Below are 20,955 nucleotides of genomic sequence, written 5' to 3' on the forward strand. Positions count from 1 at the left end.
ACTATGAGAATTACCAGAACTGTGTTTGTTCCAAATACGAGCCTGCTGTAGCATTTTAATTATGAATAGAATTAAACAGAAATTCACTTGCTATCACCATCTGATAATATTACCAGAGACTTCCCTTAAGGAAATTTAAAATTATTTATTCTATGTAAATCTCTGCAAGTCCTTAATTTCAACCTTATTATAAGAAATAACACACAGTATCAACAAGCTGGCAGAATTTTGACAATTCTCCTGCCTCCCTCCATTCTGCCTGCTTTTCCTCTTTCCCTCCCTCCCTTTCCCTCCTCTTCCCTCACTCCCTTTCTTTCCACAAAGCAAGGAAATGGGTATATAGCAAATAGTAGGGATCACACGCTTTCATCACAGGGCTTGGGAATGTGGACTCTCACAAAAACAGACTTGATTTTAAATACTGTATCTGTGCCTTACTAGCTGTGTGACCATGAATAATTTAATCATTCTGTGCCTCAGTTTGTCTGGCTGTAAAATAGGTGCAAACAGTACCTACCTCTTAGGATTGTTGTGAGGGGGGATTCCAACCGGTTTTAAAATAGTATTTAGCACAGAGGAAGCATAATAATTATTATTTTTCACTTCTCTGAATATATAACATTTAGTATTGGGATTCATAGTCTCAAAATCTAACACTCACTGATGTGAATATCTGATTAGCTAAATGGAGAAAAACATTGTTATAGTAATTATTTCTTTAGTTTCTCGTTTTGTTTTTTTAACTGAAAACCAGAATCACAATTTCTTGTTATTATCTGTTATCAATGAACAGTATAAGACTATAATATTATTTTTGACAAGGCACTGAATATTTGAAATGAAGAAAACTAAGAAATAGTAGTAAATAAAACTTTTCTTGTGCTAATCCCAAGTGAAAGATGAAATTAATGATGATATATATGTGGAAACTCTGGAGAAGTCATACAGAGAGAACCTCAAGTACTTGAGGCACACTTGAAATTCAAATGACACTAAATGACTAAGTCTTAAATCAAGAACCCTTCACTAAAATTAAAAACACAAATGCTTTCTTTTTCTTGATTTCTTGTAGGAAGTGAAAGAGTACTTGGTAGGTGTCAGACTATTTTAAAAAGCAGGTTATAGAGATGATATTTCAGGAGTGTAAAAATACTAAGGCGGATCTCATAAATGATTGGTATATTATTTAATTCAGGTTAGCATCAGAACTGTCAATGTTTGTTTATTAAGCAATGCAATCCTTTAGGTAGGAAGCATGGTTCTTTGGAGAAGTTGATAGACACAAGATACACAAACTGGAATATGGTGAAAAAACACACAGTATAGATTTTTTAAAATTAAACCTAGGAATTATTTAACATGGCCATTTCTTTGGGTTGAAGAAAGAAATTCATATAGATTTTCCTGGTTCAGGCTCCAGTGAGGTCTATAGGCAAATTTGCAACTAGAGCAAGATTCAGACCTATTTCCATTTTTGTGCTTACGTCTTAAATATGTCCAGTTCCTAGAGCATAGAGGAAAGCACTAGATTGGCCATGGCATGAAACAGGTTAGAATTCTGGCCCTGCCACTTAATAACTGTGTACGGCTTAAATGGGCAATTTGCTAAACTTCATGAATTTCAATTCCCACCCTCCAACCCCCACCCTGGGCAAAATGAGTCTAATCCTTTTTCTACCAACTCTAGAGAGTTAGGATGGTCTGAGGAGAAAATGTACATAAAAGTGCTTTGAAAATTATTTAATGCTTTAAAAATATTATTTATCATTATTATTTCAAGATGAGGGAAAACTCCCCCTCCGCTAATATATTCAGTTTTTTATGGCCAGCTAGATCTTCCAGAAAGCTACATAAAAACTGAACATTTTAACAATACTCGGCAATGTTTAGATGTTAAAAAAAAATTATCCAAACTGGGACATTTCTTCTTAAACGGTTCTAAAAGTAATACATATATATTGCAATGAATTTGGAACTACAGAATGAGAACGGGAGGAAGTAAAGGTCACCCTGACTCTCTTATTTCTTGAGTTAACCATTGATAAATAATTTTTAAATTTTCTTTGGGTCTTTTTTCTCTATGTGTGTGATATTCAAAACCAAGTTGTGAATATGCTATATTTATTATTTAACATTCTTCTCTTCTCACTTGATATTTTACAAAAAACAATTTTAATTTGTTAGTTTCTGTATTGTTTCCGATTCTAAGCATCATAAAATACTTAATAGTGAAGGTTACCTATGAGCTATTATGTAAAAAAAAGTTCAGCATATATAACCTAAATAAATATATTAGAAATTCATATACTTTAAAGCAGTGATCCCCAACTGTTTTGGAGCTAGGGACCGGTTTCCCGGAAGACAATTTTTCCACCAACAGGGTGGGCGGGGGAGGATAGTTGGTTCAAGCTGTAATGGGAGCGATGGCGAGCCATGGGGAGCAGCAGATGAAACTTCGCTCGCTCGCCTCCTGCTGTGCGGCCCAGTTCCTAACACAGCCAGGGGGTTGGGGACCCCTGCTTTAAAGGATATCCCTATGTTTTTATGTGATTCACCATTTCAAAAGTTTCATAGACAATTCCAATATTTATATTTAATTAAAGACCATGAAACTTTTTTTTAGTATTTTAAAATAAAAGACAGTTAAAGATTACTTCATTTAAAAGCTAATAACAAACCTCTAGAACACTTCCTTCTACTTAAGTGAGGTGTTAGATTAAAAAAGCACTATAGAAATATAGATTATACTTGACTTTAAATAAAAATCTGAATAAATACTATAGAATTGTTATCTCCCCTTTATTCTGTTAATAATTGGTAATAGGAATATTATGGAGAATGATTGAAGCTTAATAGTCATATGTCAATTACCAAGATCACATTTGTGTGGTACAATGAATTTGCAAAGGTAGACTATCAAATATATTTTATTGTCAAAGGTGGTCTGCCAACTGGCAAGTCATTTAGTAAGTTATGCTCTAAAATATATCATTTACTGATACCCAAGAGACATCTCGGTATGTCATTAATAGTGCAGAAACTCGAAGCCAGGGATATTTTTGTCTTTATAATTAATTTGAGACAGCAGCTAAGAAAAACCAGAATAATAACAGTAATAACCTTCAAATTAATTTTGACCCTAAGCTATAGCAATTTCAACGGAAGTTAGTATATTTACATACAAATTAAAATTCCTAAACTTGTATTACAATTGATGCAATGTTTTTATGAAATACTACCTGTATAATATTTCATTAAAATAATAAAATGAGAACAATATAGAAATGTCATAAATGTTTGTGTCCTAGAAAGTATTTAGAGGGAATTTCTGGTAGTATAAATTAATACATGATTATTATTATTAATCATATTACTTTTATTTATAAAGCATCCAAACATACACATCTGTAATCTTATATGTCTTTACCATCAAGAGAAATATATTCCAGAATTAATTTTAAAAACACTGCTTTTACTGTGCTTATGTTTTCTAGTTGAGAAGTCTGGACCTTAAGCATTTTTAAATTATAGAACTAATCAGAAAGCAGGAGGAAACCAACAATACAACTGATGGCATTTGTTAATATAAACCTTTGTGTAAAAATGTTATGAAACTAAGAATGGAAAAAGAATAGAATTATTCATCAACAAATGGCTATTTTTAAAAATCTAGTTAATAGTATACTACCTGGGTTATTCTCTTACTTGAAAAACTTACAGTATATTAGGTTGTCCTAATTTGGAACTATGTAACTGCCACTCTCATGTTTCTAGTTTTACTAGAAGAGTGCATTTTTTTGGTATAAGCGTAAGAAAAAAAAAAAAAAACTGGAACATTCCATAGTGCAGTTTCCTTCCTCCCTTTCCCCAACAGAAAAAATAAGAAATACTGTACCTAACCAACAGATCTGATGATTCCAAAAGGGACAAGTCTCTATTCTGAAACACTATTCAAGTCAGAACATTCCAAATTACGATTTTGCGAGACACTGGAAAATTATGGCATGAAAAAGAGAAGAATATTTCTAATGCACTATAAAATGTATTCCTCAAAGCAAAAGAGCTAATGGAAGGCCAGAGCACTTAATGGATAAAATATAATCAAATGAAACAGAAGCGTGTTCCAAGCTGAAAGGCAACAATATCACTCTTCTCACATAATTGGATAGTAGACATAACCCAGTAAGATCAGGTTTAAAAACATTTAAATATATATAAATACACATATGTATAAATAACATATATAGCACCTGAAGTAAATACATATTCGTATTCATATATTAAAGAATCACTTTGAAATTTAAAAATATTTTTTTAACTATTGAAAAATAAACAGCTAGTGAAAAAATAAGTTTTCTTTGCAAAACTTGACTCTGGAAACAAAGATTCTTCAAATGCTTCTCCAAGAACTTGTCTCTTTATTTTAAATATAACCAAATAAAAAAATAAAAAATATAATCAAATATTTGAAACAGAAGGCAAATGTTCATGAAAGCAGACATATATACATGCACATATATGCATATATATATTTATACACATAATTGGATAATATAATTAATCTATATAATACACATAAAACACACATCTTCCTGAACTTACTATGGCATTGCATCCTGATAAACCCATCATCAATTGAAAATATCATAAATTGTAAATGCTTATAGTACACCCAATCTACCAACCGTCATAGTTTAGCCTAGTCTACCTTAAATGTGCTCAGAACACTCACATTAGCCTAAAGTTGGGCAAAATCATCTAACACAAAGCCTATTTTATAATAATCTGTTGAATATCTCATTTGTTTTATTGAATACTGTACTGAAGGTGAAAACCAGAACGGTTGTAAGTGTGTCAGTTGTGATCGAGTCGCTGAGTGGGAGGAGTGGCTTGCTGCTGCTGCCCAGCATCACAAGAGAACATCATGCTGCATATCAGTAGTCTGGGAAAAGTATAGTTTCTACTCTAAATTCAAAGTAGACTTTGAAAAAATGAAAAAATTCAAACTATAGTTTCTACTAAACGAGTATCACTTTCACACCATGGTAAAGTTGAAAAATCGCTAAGTCGAACCATTGTAATTCGGGAAATGTCTGTCTATAAATTTTTGTATAATATATGTGTATACGTGTATGCACATGTATATTTCAAACAGGAATTTAGACTGTTTGCTACATCTCTTCTTAGAAGCAGACTATGCCCAAAATCTATGCCTCAAGCCTTTGGTGAATAGCTAATGAATTCAGTATTCAAACAGGGATTAAAAATATTGACTTGGAAATTCAGGACAAACTTACTACTAAAAAGGTTTTACACTTTTTACTTAAAAGAACATAGTTAGGTACACATGATTAGACTCTACCAACTGAAATAAATTATTGCCGATTTGGCTAGAGTTGTTGATCACCACAAAATTCTCTCTTGTGGACAACTATGGCTTACATATTAAATGGAAGGCTTTAGGCAGTTTTTGTACTTGTTTCCTTAGACCTAAATGGTCCACATAATGATAAAAAGTCAAATAAGAAAAAAAATGTAAAATGATGTGCTTTTCAAGCCCAACAAAATTTTTTTGTTTTTTTTTTGCATTACGCGGGCCTCTCACTGTTGTGGCCTCTCCCGTTGCGGAGCACAGGCTCTGGACGCGCAGGCCCAGCGGCCATGGCTCACGGGCCCAGCCGCTCCGCGGCATGTGGGATCCTCCCGGACAGGGGCACGAACCCGCGTCCCCTGCATCGGCAGGCGGACTCTCAACCACTGCGCCACCAGGGAGGCCCCAAAACTGTTCTCATACTAAAGCTCATCTGTGTGCTAACAGTGCAGTTTCCATAGGCAGGTGTTTCTGGTACTAAAGTTTTCACGTTAACTGAGGCTCTATTTCTGATTTCAGTTTAAAGGTGTCGCTAGTGATTGAATCTACTCAGTAGTGCACGTTTATGAATAAGACTCTGAATGTTAAAATTCTTACATGTACTCTCTAAATTCATTGAGATTCAGTCAAATAGAAAGATATCATATACCAAGAAGATTCCTTTGTATATGACGTACAATGGAGTAACAGATTAATTTTCCTTTCTGGACAACTTAATGATACTGATTAACATTAAAAAACTTCAACAGTTACATATTTAAAAAAAAAGACTGGGGTACAAGGCAGATAATTAGTAGTATTACCTTTAAAGGCTTTTGTTAGAGGAAGTGAATGTTAACAACTCTTCATAAATTAAAGTTGCCCTCTCCCAGGAACTTCAATACTGTATCAGAAAAAAATAAAATAAAATTGTCAACTATTGCTTTGAAGAAAGGGAACAATTCCCATTTTCTATAACATTACTTCTGAAATCAACACCCTTATTCAACAACCTTGATATCATTTCTGATAATGAGTCAGTGAAAAGAGTGATTAGACAAATGGTACAATTCAGAAAGAAAATAAGATGCAGAAAGAAATTCAGAAAGAAAATAAGATGCCACGTGAGTTCTCCCGGGTCATCCAATCAACTCCTGGAAGAGTTAAAAATAGAAGCTAAGACTAATTCCCACAGCTACTGCCAGATCAGAGCCTGACAACTTTGCATTGTGGTAGCTTCAACCTCTCCTGCTACTGGGATTACCTGCATTGAGACATCTTCCTATGAGGTTCAGTCATTTCAAGGTTTGCTTTAAAATGGAGAGGGGTGGGAAAAGGTTCATAATTTTAGGGAAAATCTGTGGTAATGAGATCTCATTGTAAACTGCTCACGAGAATTAGAAAGATAAAAACTGGAAATGTTTACTAACCCTTACTATGTCTCAAACACTGCAATAAGTTCCCTTTTATGTTATCTTCTTTAATCTTCGCAACAACCCTGTGATTTTCCTGTTTTAAATATCCAGAAACAATTCACAGTGGTTAAGTAACTTACCCTAAGTCATAGAGATAGAAAACAATAGAGGTAGGATTCAACTAGGTGAGGTTCAAAGTTCAAATTCACTTCCTGAAAAACATGATTAGAACATAAATGGTAGCCAAAACTCCCCAAAATAAACTAAAAGATTAAAAGAAAGAGAGAAAGGAGGGGAGGAGGGCCTTGTGAGCTGCATACCTTAAAAATAATGTTTAGACTTTTCGATTGATCTTAAAAATGACCAAAAGCTAGCTGCCTGAGAGCTCTAAGAATAAAATTATTAACAAACTAAACAAAAAACATTGATTTTTATACTCACTTTGAGATCAACCCAATTGCTTTCCTTTCATAACACTGTACTGCCATTTTATTTCATTTTCTATTATATTTATTAAGGGCTATTTTAAAGACAAGTATTTTGCCTAACAGGTTAATGATTTTTTTTTCTTCTAAACAATGACCAAGATGCCAATCCTCCTCCCCTTATTCAATGGACTAATTAGTGTCAGATCATTTTAGGGTCATATTTAATTTTTGTGGTGAAATAGTGATTTCACAAACCCTGTGAAGATGTTACACATCCACTATAACATGCATGCAGGTGGAAAAAATTTTCAACTGATGTAGATTTTGCTTTCTCTCTGAGTGTATTCTTCACAATCAATGAGATAGAAAAAGACATAGAGATAAGAGAACTGTTGACTAATATTTTCTTATTAAAGTCGGTATCTTGGGCTTCCCTGGTGGCGCAGTGGTTAAGAATCTACCTGCCAATGCAGGAGACATGGGTTCGAACCCTGGTCTGGGAAGATCCCACATGCCGCAAAGCAACTAAGCCCATGCGCCACAACTACTGACCCTGTGCTCTAGAGCCCGCAAGCCACAACTACTGAGACCGTGCGTCGCAACTACTGCAGCCGGTGTGCCCTAGAGCCCATGCTCTGCAACAAGAGAAGCCACCGCAATGTGAAGCCCGCGCCGCAATGAAGAGTAGCCCCAGCTCCCCACAACTAGACAAAGCCCATGCACAGCAACGAAGAACCAACACCACCAGAAATAAATAAATAAATAAATTACTTAAAAACAATAAAATCTGTATCTTGCATTTTCAATTTTCTAAAAGTTCAAATCCATTGTGGTTGAAAAAAGAAGAGTAATGTCATATGTTTTCTTGTCCTGGGAAAATGGACTGTGCTTGGTTGAGTGTGTTTATTTATTTATTTATTTTATTGCCAAAATTTATTTTTTATTATTTTTATATCTACTAGTACTTACTTGAATTCTACTCACTGTTTTTTTTTTCATCTTTGTTGGAATACAATTGCTTTACAATGGTGTGTTAGTTTCTGGTTTATAACAAAATGAATCAGTTATACATATGTTCCCATATCTCTTCCCTCTTGCATCTCCCTCCCTCCCACCCTCCTTTTCCGACGCCTCTAGGTGGTCCCAAAGCACTGAGCTGATCTCCCTGTGCTATGCGGCTGCTTCCCACTAGCTTCTATTTTACGTTTGGTATATATGTCCATGCCACTCTCTCACTTTGTCACAGCTTACCCTTCTCCCTCTCCATATCCTCAAGGCCATTCTCTAGTAGGTCTGTGTCTTTATTCCCGTCTTACCCTTAAGTTCTTCATGACATTTTTTTTTCTTAGATTCCATATATATGTGTTAGCATATGGTATTTGTCTTTCTCTTTCTGACTTACTGGTTGAGTGTCTTGAACTGCTCAAACTTTAAGGTCCATCACCTCTAATTTGCACCTTACCAAAACCTCAGGCAAGAAACAGGAGAAAGGGTAGTGCCATCCATAATTCATTCCCACCACACTTACAAAAATAGTCACAAGGAACTTGTGCAGAATACCAATTCTTTTGTATTAGGAAGGCAGTTTTCAAAATTAACTGGTATTGGTTCATTCCGTTGTTTAATAAATATCTTGCAAATGCCTATAATATATATGCCTATAATATAAAGCCAAATACCAAACTGACCATTTAAGTTGCAGGAATTTTTACGGTCTTGATAGTTTACTATTTTAAAGTAACAGTTTACATTTGAGTGCTCACCACAATATATAATACCAATGAGCTCCCTAGAAATCTAAACGTTTATAGAATACACCAAATGCTACTGTCTCATGCCTTGCTTTGCAATCCTGGATTGCTTTCTCCTAGGGAGATGATGTAAGAAATATAAGCTAGAAATCTCTTCTACGGGATCACCAGCCATGTCTCAACTAACTTTTATCAGTGGAGACTCTCAATACATACATATTTATTTATTATAAAACTCTTCGGTACTGATCATTAGGTAATTCTGGTAAATGTGGGCACGTAATAATAGTTAAGAATGTCAGCCCCATTTCATTTCAGCTTGATCCACTGCAGAAAAGCACAAATTAGATGAAAGCAATTTCCCCAAGAACAACTCACTTCCTTGAGATGAGAGATAGATAAACTTGGGTGAACAATGATTTGTCACAATTTATTTTTGAGGGTAGTGGTTTAAAAAAAGTGCTAATGTAATCTTTTCAGAATGAATCCTTTTAAAAATGCATTAATTCTCCAGTGAATATAGCTTATAATTAAAAAGCTAAACATGTAATTTTACTTTTCTAAATTTTTACATATGACCATATATAAGAAATATTGAAATCTTAAAATCTTCATTATCTTTAAAATTTGATGGCCTTTAAATCTGAATTTGGATTTGGTGAGTCTGACGGATTATTCTTAGTGACTCTATTGGGTACCACCAATTCAGATTCGACATATTTCTGCAAGTGTCAGAAGCATTAAGTTGTGTGAGTGGATAGAGGGTATTAGCATCCTGGTGGTCTTTCACTACCCTGAGATGACCAGAGAACCTGAGTGTGAAAGAGCATGGAGGGGAGTGTAAGGAATGGCCTAACGGTATCACTGGCTTCTCTCTATGCTCAGACTCCGCAGTGCACAACAGAGGGAACAAAGCAGGTCGTGTTGCTGCCACTGTTGCAATGACCAAGCATCCTCAGTCTCATCGCCATTGCAGTCCAATGTTTAAGATGTGAGCTTGTTGGTGCTTATTCGGCAAAAGTCAGAATGCTTATTTGTTTTATGTCTGTTTTTTAATGAGGGTTTGATGAGACAGCAATAAAGACAAAAGTAAATAGGAGAAATGTTTATTAATAGGTCCCTCCATCCCTATCAACCAAAGAAAAGGCATACCTTAAAATATTGTTGTGAAATGTCGAGGGTGTGTCTCTCTGTGTTCTTGCAACCCTTCACCTGTAAGTAGCTTTGCAAAAATATGTTATAAACATGTTGCTTCATCCTTGCCCTTTTAGCCTGTTAATGTCTAATTTAAGTAAAGCAGGATGCAATCCCCAGCAAGTTATCTGTTTCTCCTTTCTTGGACCATGCAAATCAAAACAGTCTTCTTCTATGGAGGGTAGTGAAAAGTTGTGCCAATTGTGTTCATACTTCAGCTATTCCAACATTCTTTAGTTTAGCTTAAATGAGACATTCTCATCTTTGGGCTTTAATTATTCTGTTTAAAAATAAATTTTAAAAGATACTCTAAAGAGAAACTAAGAAAAAAAAACAACAAGATAAAAGATTTACCATAATGCAGGTACATAAATATGAACTAAAAATAGTTTTAGATTAAAAATTAATCTTTTTTATTTTAAAAATTAATCTAATTAAAATTTCAGATTAGGCTGGATAGAAATGATCCATTGCTGAAGCTTAAAAAAAAACTAGCTATAAATGTTACTAGTTTTCTACACTGTTGTTACAAGACTTGACTGACATCCGTGATGTACTCCGCAATATTTTTGAAATGATGAAATGTGTGATCCAGAGACTTGAAATATTTCAATACTTGGGTATAGGAATTTTCTTCCATGAACTAGAAATGAAAAAAGTGAGAATGTTTCCTTGCTCAAATCACACGAAGTGGATTCCCTTATATTACTTGCATTCATTTTTAAGATGGTCATAAATGGTTACATAAATTACAGGAATATTATCTGTTGAAGAAGTTGATGGTTTTTATAGTAAATGTATGTATTCAAATGATAAATGTTTCTGCATAATCTCTGACCTAACAATACCATTCCATGCCACTCCAAGAATTCTTCCGTCAAAAGTAAAAGCTCCAACACATAAAGACATGAACCTCTATGTCCATTACCACATTTCTTGAAATCATAAAACTGTTTGGAACTTAATAAATGTTTATCAATGGGTTTTGACTGAATGAAATTATGGCTCACTCATAGTACACATTACTGGGCATCTACTAAAGGTAATATGGTAGTGATATAGGCTAGATATCATTAATATAATAGAAACACAATGTACTAAAAGTGTTTTGCAACTAAAAATCACTATACATTGTATGGCTTTAAAAAGGAATGAAATGCTGCTACATGCTATAACATGGATACACTTTGAAAACACTATGTTAAGTGAAAGAAGCCAGACACAAAAGGACAACTATTGTATGATTCCACTTATATGAGGTAGTTAGAATAGGCAAATTATAAACCCAGAAAACAGAATAGAGTTAACCAGAGGCTAAGGGGCGGGGAGAAATAAGGGGTTATTGTTTAGTGAGTACAGTTTCTGTTGGGGATAATAAGAAAGGTCTTAAAATGGATAATGGTCATGGTGGCTCAACATTGTGAATGTACTTAATACCAATAAATGATACACTTAAAAATGGTTAAAATGGTAAATTTTACATTATGGGACATTTTACCAAAATAAAAAATAAAAATATACTATAAAATAAAGTAAAAATTTACCTCCTACTAGGCATTCTATGAAGTTTGCATAAAATTGCACTTATTTTAGGAGCTTATATGGTTATTATCATATCTGGGGACATGTAAAGAAAGCAACAGCTTAAGTAGTCCTCTTGAGTTCTTTCTCTCCATCTTTCCAACCCAGTTTCTTCCAGATTAATGGTTTTGTCATGCCTCTCTTTGAATGCTAGCATCAGTAGGAATGCTAGCTAGTACTGGTTTCCTTAAGTATCAGCGAAAAATTTTAATGTATTTTTATGCTGGTAATTGTTTTAGAACCTGGGAGGGATGTCATTGTTTTCTTAACTTGGCAAAAGCAAATATATTACTGTAGACAGCATTACTAGAAAGAAATAGTAACTTTGAAGTAGACATATGTCCATCCTAAGAAAACTGAATATATTTCAAAGCAGACCACACCACTCAACTGCTGGCAATGTTCTTCCACGTACTTGGCAGTATACTACTCTAAGTCTGAGAACTGTTTCTTTTTTGTAAAAATGATTTTGATTGGAAAACCCTGAATAAATCCTTTGGAATGTGTAACGTTTAGAGCTCCTTCTGGGATTCCTTTTCCATGAATCAAGGTTCTTTGATTCACTATCCTCCTTGGCACTTGCTTCCTAGTCATCTCAGCAGCCTTTGTGCCAGTGCTAAGGAAGAGCTCCCATTTTAGGTCCTAAAGCAGGGAGAACAATAAAAGGAGAACCTCATTTCAAGTACCAGAAATGTCTGGGCTATAAAGAACACACATATTGTCAAGGTAAGCCCAGAGTGGGGTGACATCACCAAGGTCATTCCTGGCTCCGCGTCCCCCCCAACCCGGAGGAACAACTAACAATTATTTGGAAACAGGACACTAGTTGAGAGAATCCTAGAACGTGGAGGTGAGGCTGAAGCACCCCCGTGCACCACAGAGACCAAGACAGACTGCATTCGAAGGGTGAGAGAAGGGGCTACACGTTGACCACGCTGCCCCTCCCCCAGGCCAGTGGAGCACCATGGGTGAGGCCTCCCGTGAACCTCTGGTTCCTCCAGTAGGAGAAGAGAACTGGGGGACGGCAAGCTCCACCACTAGCATCGGGGCTGCTTTGTGGGAGCCACTGCTCTAACCTGCTCCACTGGGGCTGCAGGGGAGTCTGCAGGGCTTGACCACTACAAGTCGGGCTGTGATGAAGGGGGAAGGGGCATGCAGCAGCCAGCACGTGGATTGTGACCGATGGAATTCATACCTGCAGTGCCCAAGTGGGGATCACAACGGGCATCTTTGCTTATCTACAGAGCCAGGTCGGCGGGGCACTACAACCAGGGAACTCAGGCTACAGATCCACCTGATACGCATCTGGCCCTTGAACCTGGTTTGCCCATAGCCAGGGAAAGAGCAGAGTCACAGCCCACCCACTGTGGACAGTGTCTTCTGGCCATCTGACCAAAAGGGCTGGCAATAAATCCTGGAAGCTATTTGGCCCAGTCGTGCTCCAGCCAAGAGGCAGGCAGCCAGAGCTCATCACTGGCTCTGGTACAAAGCAGAGCCAGTATCAGGTGTGGAGGGATCCGGTACCATGCACAGGCACGGAGATTAATTCATATCCAAGGCTGAGAGGAGCTCCCAGCTCCTCCCAACTGGGGAGCCTGTTTGAGAAATTAAGAGTAGCCTAGAGCGGCCCCTCCTCATCCCACCCAGGCAAAGGAACTGGGACTAGCCCCATCCCATCTGCTGTGGAGAGTGTCTTCCTGGCCCAGCTGACTAGAAGGATTGGTGACAACTCCTAGAAACTGTGCAGCCCAGCAGTGCTCAAGCCTAGAGAAGGGCAGGCAGAGCTGATAGTCTGCAAAGCCAAGCCAGTGGCCTTGTTCAGCCACAGAACGTGGAGTGTGGATCAGCTTGAGTTAAGACAACAAAGAGCTTTACTGGCTTTAGAGCTGCTTCTCCTGCTGCACCCAGGCAGGAAATCTAATTCATAGCCCTACTCATCACTGAATACAGCCTTCAGCATGTCCAACTGGGGAACCTAACCAGAGAACATGGGAAGCTGTACAGCCCATTAAACAGCCCTAGATACAGTGGCACTTGAACACACAGCACAGCCTGTGGCCTCCCCCATCTGCAGGGCAAAACCAGTGCCCTCACCTGACCAGGGAATTAAGTGCACACTCTGGCCTGATTTGGGTTCCCAAACAATGAACTATACAGGCTCTGGGTCCTGTCCAGAGCCAGGTCCTATACAAGCTCTGATTCTCTGCCAGGAAACTACTTCATAGCCCCATCTACTACTACTACTGAATATAATACCCAGTAAAGTCTGGAGGAAGAGCCCAATTACTCAGATATGCAGATACCAAAGTAAGGAATCAAGGATCACAAAAATTAGGCAAATATGACACCACCAAAGGAAACTAATAAAACTCCAATAACTGACCTTAAAAAAATAAAGATCTGGGCTTCCCTGGTGGCGCAGTGGTTGAGAGTCTGCTTGCCGATGCAGGGGACGCGGGTTCGTGCCCCGGTCCGGGAGGATCCCACATGCCACAGAGCGGGCTGGACCCGTGAGCCATGGCCGCTGAGCCTGCACGTCCGGAGCCTGTGCTCCGCAACGGGAGAGGCCACAACAGTGAGAGGCCCACACACCGCAAAAAAAAAAAAAAAAAAAAAAAGAGTATCTATGAACTGTCAAAGAATTCAGAATAATCCTCCTAAGGAAGTTTAGTGAACTACAAGAAAGCACAGACAGCTAAGTGAAATTAGGAAAACAATGCATGAACAAGACAAGAAGTTTGACAAGGAAATAGCAACATCAAAAAAACAGGAGCACTAGATTTTAAAAATACAATAACTGAACTGAAGAATTCAATAGAAAGTTTCAAAGGTAGATTCGACCATGCAGAAGAAAGAATCAGCAAACTGGAGGATAGAACTTTAGAAATTACCCAGTGAAAGGAACAAAAAGGAAAAGAATAAAAAGAGTGAAGAAAGCCTATGGAAATTATGGGACACAACAAAGTAAACAATGTTCATGTTATGGGAATTCCAGAAAAAGAAAAGAGAGAGAGAAAGGGAAAAAAAGTATATTTAAAGCAATAATGGATGAAACCTTCCCAAACCTAGGATGAGAAATGGACATCCATATCCATGAAGCCCAAACAAGCCCAAACAGGTTGAACTCAAATAGGGCTACTCTGAGACACATTGCAATTAAATCACCAAAAGTCAAAAACAAAGAAAGAATTTTAAGACCAGCAAGAGAAAAGAGAGAAGTTACATACGAGGGAACCCTGGGATAATTGGATATTCACATGTAAAAGAATGAAATTGGACCAATATCTTATACCACTCACAAAACTAACTTGAATTGGATTAAAGACTCAAATGTAAGACCTGAAACTATGCAACTGCCAGAAGAAAACATAGGAATAAAGCTCATTACATGGGTTTGGTAATGACTTTTTGGATATGACACTGAAAACACAAACGACAAAATAAAAAATAAACAAATGGAACTACATCAAACTAAAAAGCTTCTGCACAGCAAGCAAAAACAAAAACAAATCAACAAACTGATTGAAAAAACAACCTATAGAATGGGAAAAACGTGTTTGTAAACCATATATCTGATAATGGTTAATATCCAAAATAAATTAAAAATTCATACAAATCAATAGCAAAAAAGCCTGGAGGGGTGGGATGGGGAGGGTGGGAGGGAGGGAGATGCATGAGGGAAGGGATGTGGGAACAGATGTATGTGTATGACTGATTCACTTTGTTATAAAGCAGAAACTAATAAAAAATTAAAAAAAAAAATTAAGAACATTTTAAACTGTAGATACTGCCAAATGTTCTTCTAAATGTTGTACCAATTACATTACCACTTATATTATGAGTGACATTTCCTCCTTAAATACACTGGATGTCAATTTGCCAAACCTCTTTTATTAAAAAAATGAATTAAAAAAAAAAATCTAGAAACAATAAATGCTGGAGAGGGTGTGGAAAAAAAAATAGCAAAAAAAAAAAAAATTACCCAATTAAAAAAATGAGCAAAGGACCCGAATAGACATTCCTCCAAAGAAGACACACGAAAAGCCAACAGGTACATGAAAAGATGCTCAATACCACTAGTCATTAGGGAAATGCACATTAAAACCACATTGAGATATTACTTCACACCTGTTAGAACGGTCATCCTCAAAAATGTCAAGAGATAACAAATGCTCGTGAGGATGTGGAGAAAAGGGAAGCCTTGTGCTGTTGGTGGGATTGTAGATTGGTAAAGCCAGTATGGAAAACAGTATGGAGGAGCCTCAAAAATTAACACTAGAACTACATATATCTAGCAACTCCACTTCTAGGAATATATCCAAAGAAAATGAAAACACTAACTCAAAAAGATATCTGCACCCCCATGTTCATAGCAGCATTATTTATAATAGCCAAGACATGGAAACAATCTAAGTGCCCATTGATGGACAAGTGGGTAAAGAGGTTGTTTTATATATTTATAGGTATATACATATTATAGGTATACACACACACACACACACTGAAATATTATTCATCTGTAAGAAAACAAAGAAATGCTACCAGTTGAGACAACAGAAATGGACCTTGAAGGCTTTATGCTAAGTTAAATAAGTCAGAGAAAGAAAGGCAAACACTATATGATCTCACTTATGTGTGGAACCTAAAAAAAAAGAAAACAATCATAGAAAAAGAGATCAGACCTGTGGTTACAGGAGACAGAGGGTCAGGGGAGGGGAAGTTGGAGGAAGACGGTCAAAGGTACAAGCTTCCAATTGTAAGATAAATACATACTATGGACATAATGTACAACATGATGACTATAGCTAACGCTGACGTGTGATATATAGAAAAATAGTTAAGAATAAATTCTAAGCATTCTCTTCACAGAAAAGTATTATTTGATCTCATTTATAAATGTGTGTGTTTGTGTGAGAGAGGACAGAATACAAAAATGCAAAAAGAAAAGTTGTAAAGTACGAAGCTGCTTAGGTTTATACCTCAACTATAACAGATAATAATTTGTTTAATTTTAATAGGTACAAAAATAAATGTTAAGCATAGAACAAGCAAAAAGAAAAACTGAGCCCAGCGTAGATGTCCTTAAAGCATTTGCAAAGGAGGGCTTTATTAGGTCCGCAAACACCTGCAATTACAGGCAAAATTCTGTGTGTGTGTGTTGTGTATGTACTTGGGGAGTGGATGCATAGCCTTTATTGAATTATTAAAGGGGATGTTAAGACCCAAAAGTTTAAAAAGCACTGGAAAGCCTGATCACAAAACCATTTTAAACTACTCTGATTATGTTTTATAGTTTTCCTTCACTCGTTAACACTTCAAAGAACAGCATGTGAATGTGGAAAGAATCTCTGCCATTTAGGTAAGATCTCTGAGTCTCAGCATAAAATTAGCATATAGTAGCAGGATGAAATTATACACCATAGATGAAAGTACCTAGCAGAGCGCTTTAAGACTAGTACTTACTTATGCAAGACATCTTCCCCTGCTTACTTGTTTTCAGTAGAATGAAAGCATACTGAAAGCTGGTACAATGTCTTCTTTGAAGTTTTCTTTTGTAATGCTTACTATGCTTTTTGATACGGATGAGCCAATATCCACTTAAGGGCATGTAAGCTCACAATAACTTTTGTTGAATATAACTGTTTGAATGTACTTTCACTATATTATTATATAGGGATTTTAAACTAAAATGTACTTGCACACATTATTTAGAGCCTAACTTGGATATCAGAGTAGGTGGATATACACCCCTGGAAAATAATAGCTAATTTCTTCACTAACATCAAACTGCTGAACATCTACTTTGCATATACATAGCTAGGCACTGTATTATGAGTTGCAGGTAATAAAAAGTCGTTAGTCAAAGACTCTGCTCTCTAGGGTTATTTTACAACAGCAAATCATGTTCAAACTAAAGGATAGACCAAAATAGGAAGTGCCATAGGAATTTAGACAAGGGAGAAACACATCTGAAATGAGAAGGAAGGTGGGTATGGGGAAGGGTTCATGGAAGAGGCAGTGTATGCTGTGAGCAAGGTTGCAACGTGTAGCAGGGTGAGTGAAAGGAACAAATGAAGACATATAGTCATGATATCATGAGGCACAAACTAGAAATAAACAGCACTTGTTTTAGGCTGGTCATGAGGTAATTTAAGGGGATTAGTGAGAAACTAGATAAAGAGATATCTCTTTATATATTACTTATTAACAATACTTTTGAACACAAGTATTTAATTTAAAAAAAAGAACAATATAGGGATAGGAGATTAGGAGGTACAAACTATTATTATAAAATGAGCTATAAGGATATATTGCATAGCACAGAAAATATAGCCAATATTTTAGAATAACTATAAATGGAGTATAACCTTTGAACATTGTGAGTCACTATATTTTACACCTGTAACTTATATAATATTACACATCAACTCTACTTCAATTAAAAATGCTATTTTAGTGAATAAAACACTAAGCAGTAAAATTTTTAAAAAAGAACTTAGAAGAGAACTTAAAAATAAAGACATAAAGAGCAGGTTGAAACAGCGCAGAAATCTGGCAATTAAGAGGCCATTGATAACTTTCAAAATAGCACTTTTTCTACCTATTCTCAGTGGAGGCAAAGCCTTATTAATCCTACTATCTTTTTTTCTGTTTTTCAAAATCTCAGGATAAGTCTATTTCAATTGTAGCTAATGGCAGTAATGCAGCACCAGAAAATGCCTTTTGTAAGGAGAAGCAACTTTGAATCCTAAATCGGTACTCAAGTCTTAAATTACTGATAACACTGACCACCCACCAGACTAAATGTTTTTTTTTTTACGTGATTGGAAAGCAACAGATTGATTTCAATTCTATCTTGTCAAATCTACAAAAAAGTTCCCACAGTTCATTTAGCAACTAATAGCGTACATCCTTCTATTTGGTATTACTCCTCCTCCTTAACACCGGGCAATTAATTTTGCCTTTCTCTGGGAAACGTTTTTAACAAAGGAAATAGAGTCATAAATCAGTTTCGGATAGGAAATCATACAACTATTTCTACCTAGGGCTTTGAATTTAGAAAATTTCCTCAGAAATTATTGAAATATAACAAAGTCCAAACTCAGAAACAACTTAAATTTAATTATCTTAGTTGCACTAAAATAACAAATTCTATTTTCTATCTTGTTTTCTTTCTTCCCCAGAAGGCTTCTCCAACCCTAATCCATAACTTAATGCATTCATCTCACCTATAAAATCACTGGCAGGTATGATGCCGGCTTTGGCGGCTCCAGTCCCCTAATCCTGACCCATTTCTTGCCAAAGAATTCAGTTTCTTCAGAAACCAAGTAACAGACATTTCAATTTCTAACCATCATTAGCATATTTTCATGTACTAATACTCAACATAAAAACACCTTTTAAAATTACAGAAATTTTTACTGTACTTAAGATCAATTGCACTAACCTGTATTTCATAAACCTTGGGCTACTTTCTTAAAAATGAATTATTATTTTAATATGTTTTTCACTTATTATTCAGAATAATTATTCATATAATTAAATATTTTACAATTAGGTAAGAAAGGTGGAAAATAGTTTTGCTATTCTTGTTCTTTGTTCTCTCTTCTACTTGGTGTGCCTGAGTCAAAATTTTAGAATATTGAAAATTTAATCTTTCAAACCCAAACCAAATTTAAAGGTAATAATAACAACCAGCCAAAACAATTTCGGTCCAGAGCTTTGCATGGTCCGGGGAACAGTTCTCTGAGTGGGCCATTTGGAGTGGGATTTGCCCACCCGCCTCCACTCCTTCTGCCTCATATACTGAAGATAGAGACAAAGAAACCAACTCAAGTCTTTCCAAAGTGTATTTATAAATAGAGAATTTGTAATCAGAAAAACAATAACGATATATAATAGAAGTAACATGATTCTTCAGAACCAGTATCTTGTTCTAAAGCAATATTTAAAAAAGAAGGTAAGGGGCTTCCCTGGTGGCGTAGTGGTTGAGAGTCCGTCTGCCGATGCAGGGGACACGGGTTCGTGCCCCAGGCCGGGGAAATCCCACATGCCGCGGAGCGACTGGGCCCGTGAGGGGACACGGGTTCGTGCCCCAGTCCGGGGAAATCCCACATGCCGCGGAGCGACTGGGCCCGTGAGCCATGGCCGCTGAGCCTGCGCGTCCGGAGCCTGTGCTCCGCAACCGGAGAGGCCACAACAGGGAGAGGCCCGCATACCGAAAAAAAAAACCCTAAGAAGGTTAGCTATAAACCCTGGCCCTCTTTTTTATTGATCTCCTATTTTAATTTGTTAAAATAAAATCCATGGCCTTTTGAGTCAAACCGTCTCTTTAATTTCAGATTTAAAGATAACAAGCCTCTTTTTAAATGGAATATTGGCACACAGACACCACACAGTCTGGCTTATTACAACTGTTCTCTGTTGGTGAAGTGGCACATTTGCAATCCCCACCATAGCAATCTTCACCATTTCACAGAATATCATTCAATTGTACATCCCTAGGTGAGCAACAAGAATGGGCACTTGAGCTCAGGAGCAAAGCGTTTGTGGGGAAATCCTAGGTCAGAACCCCTAAAAGGGGAGACTAACTTGAGGATGCCCAAATAACCTGAGGTTTACCTTGGCCACCACCCGTGGCTTTCTGACTGCCTGTGGGAAAAGTCTCTCTGGAAACTCTTTTGAGGTTATTGGGGGAATCCTAGGACAAACACACTGCTTGCTTTTGCAGGAGGGCTTGCCCCATACCCTACCCAGCTAGGTGTCTCACAAGCTAGCTGGACTAAAAAACCTTCAAGAAAAACGGGATAGACTGACATTTGCATTTCTACTTCCACCTATTCTTATGCACAAAATATGTAGGTAGAGCCCTCTTTCTCACACCCCAATAGATTCTGCTGTCCTTGAAACCCATCTGGTAGCTGCAGTGACTACAATGAAGGGAGTTATCGGAAACCATATTGGTACTGGGCTTAAAGGATTTTTCATGCCATGCATTTTGGGGAAGGACACAGATAACAGTCCAAACGTGGTATAAGGCAATGCCCTTTCTGGGTCCTTGAAAAATCAGTCACGGAACACAGGTGGTGGACAGGAGCTGACAAGAGCTGGTTTGTTAATGAGCACAGCATCCCCGGCGGGGGTGGGGGTGGGGGGAAATCAATGAAATGATTGACAAGAGAAGATGGTAAATGAAGGGAGAAGTGGGGACAAGTGCTGCTCAACCCAAGCTGAAC

General features: G+C 36.9%; 1 long non-coding RNA gene across 2 annotated transcripts in view; it reads right to left on the reverse strand.

Moving 5' to 3' along the window:
• The window catches only part of LOC309807246, a 115,791-nt gene that overhangs the window by 94,196 nt on the left and 640 nt on the right, over positions 1-20,955 (reverse strand). The window lies entirely within an intron of this gene.

The sequence above is a fragment of the Mesoplodon mirus genome (genome assembly GCF_964341445.2).
Source record: "Mesoplodon mirus genome assembly, chromosome: 7".
NCBI lineage: Eukaryota > Metazoa > Chordata > Mammalia > Artiodactyla > Ziphiidae > Mesoplodon > Mesoplodon mirus.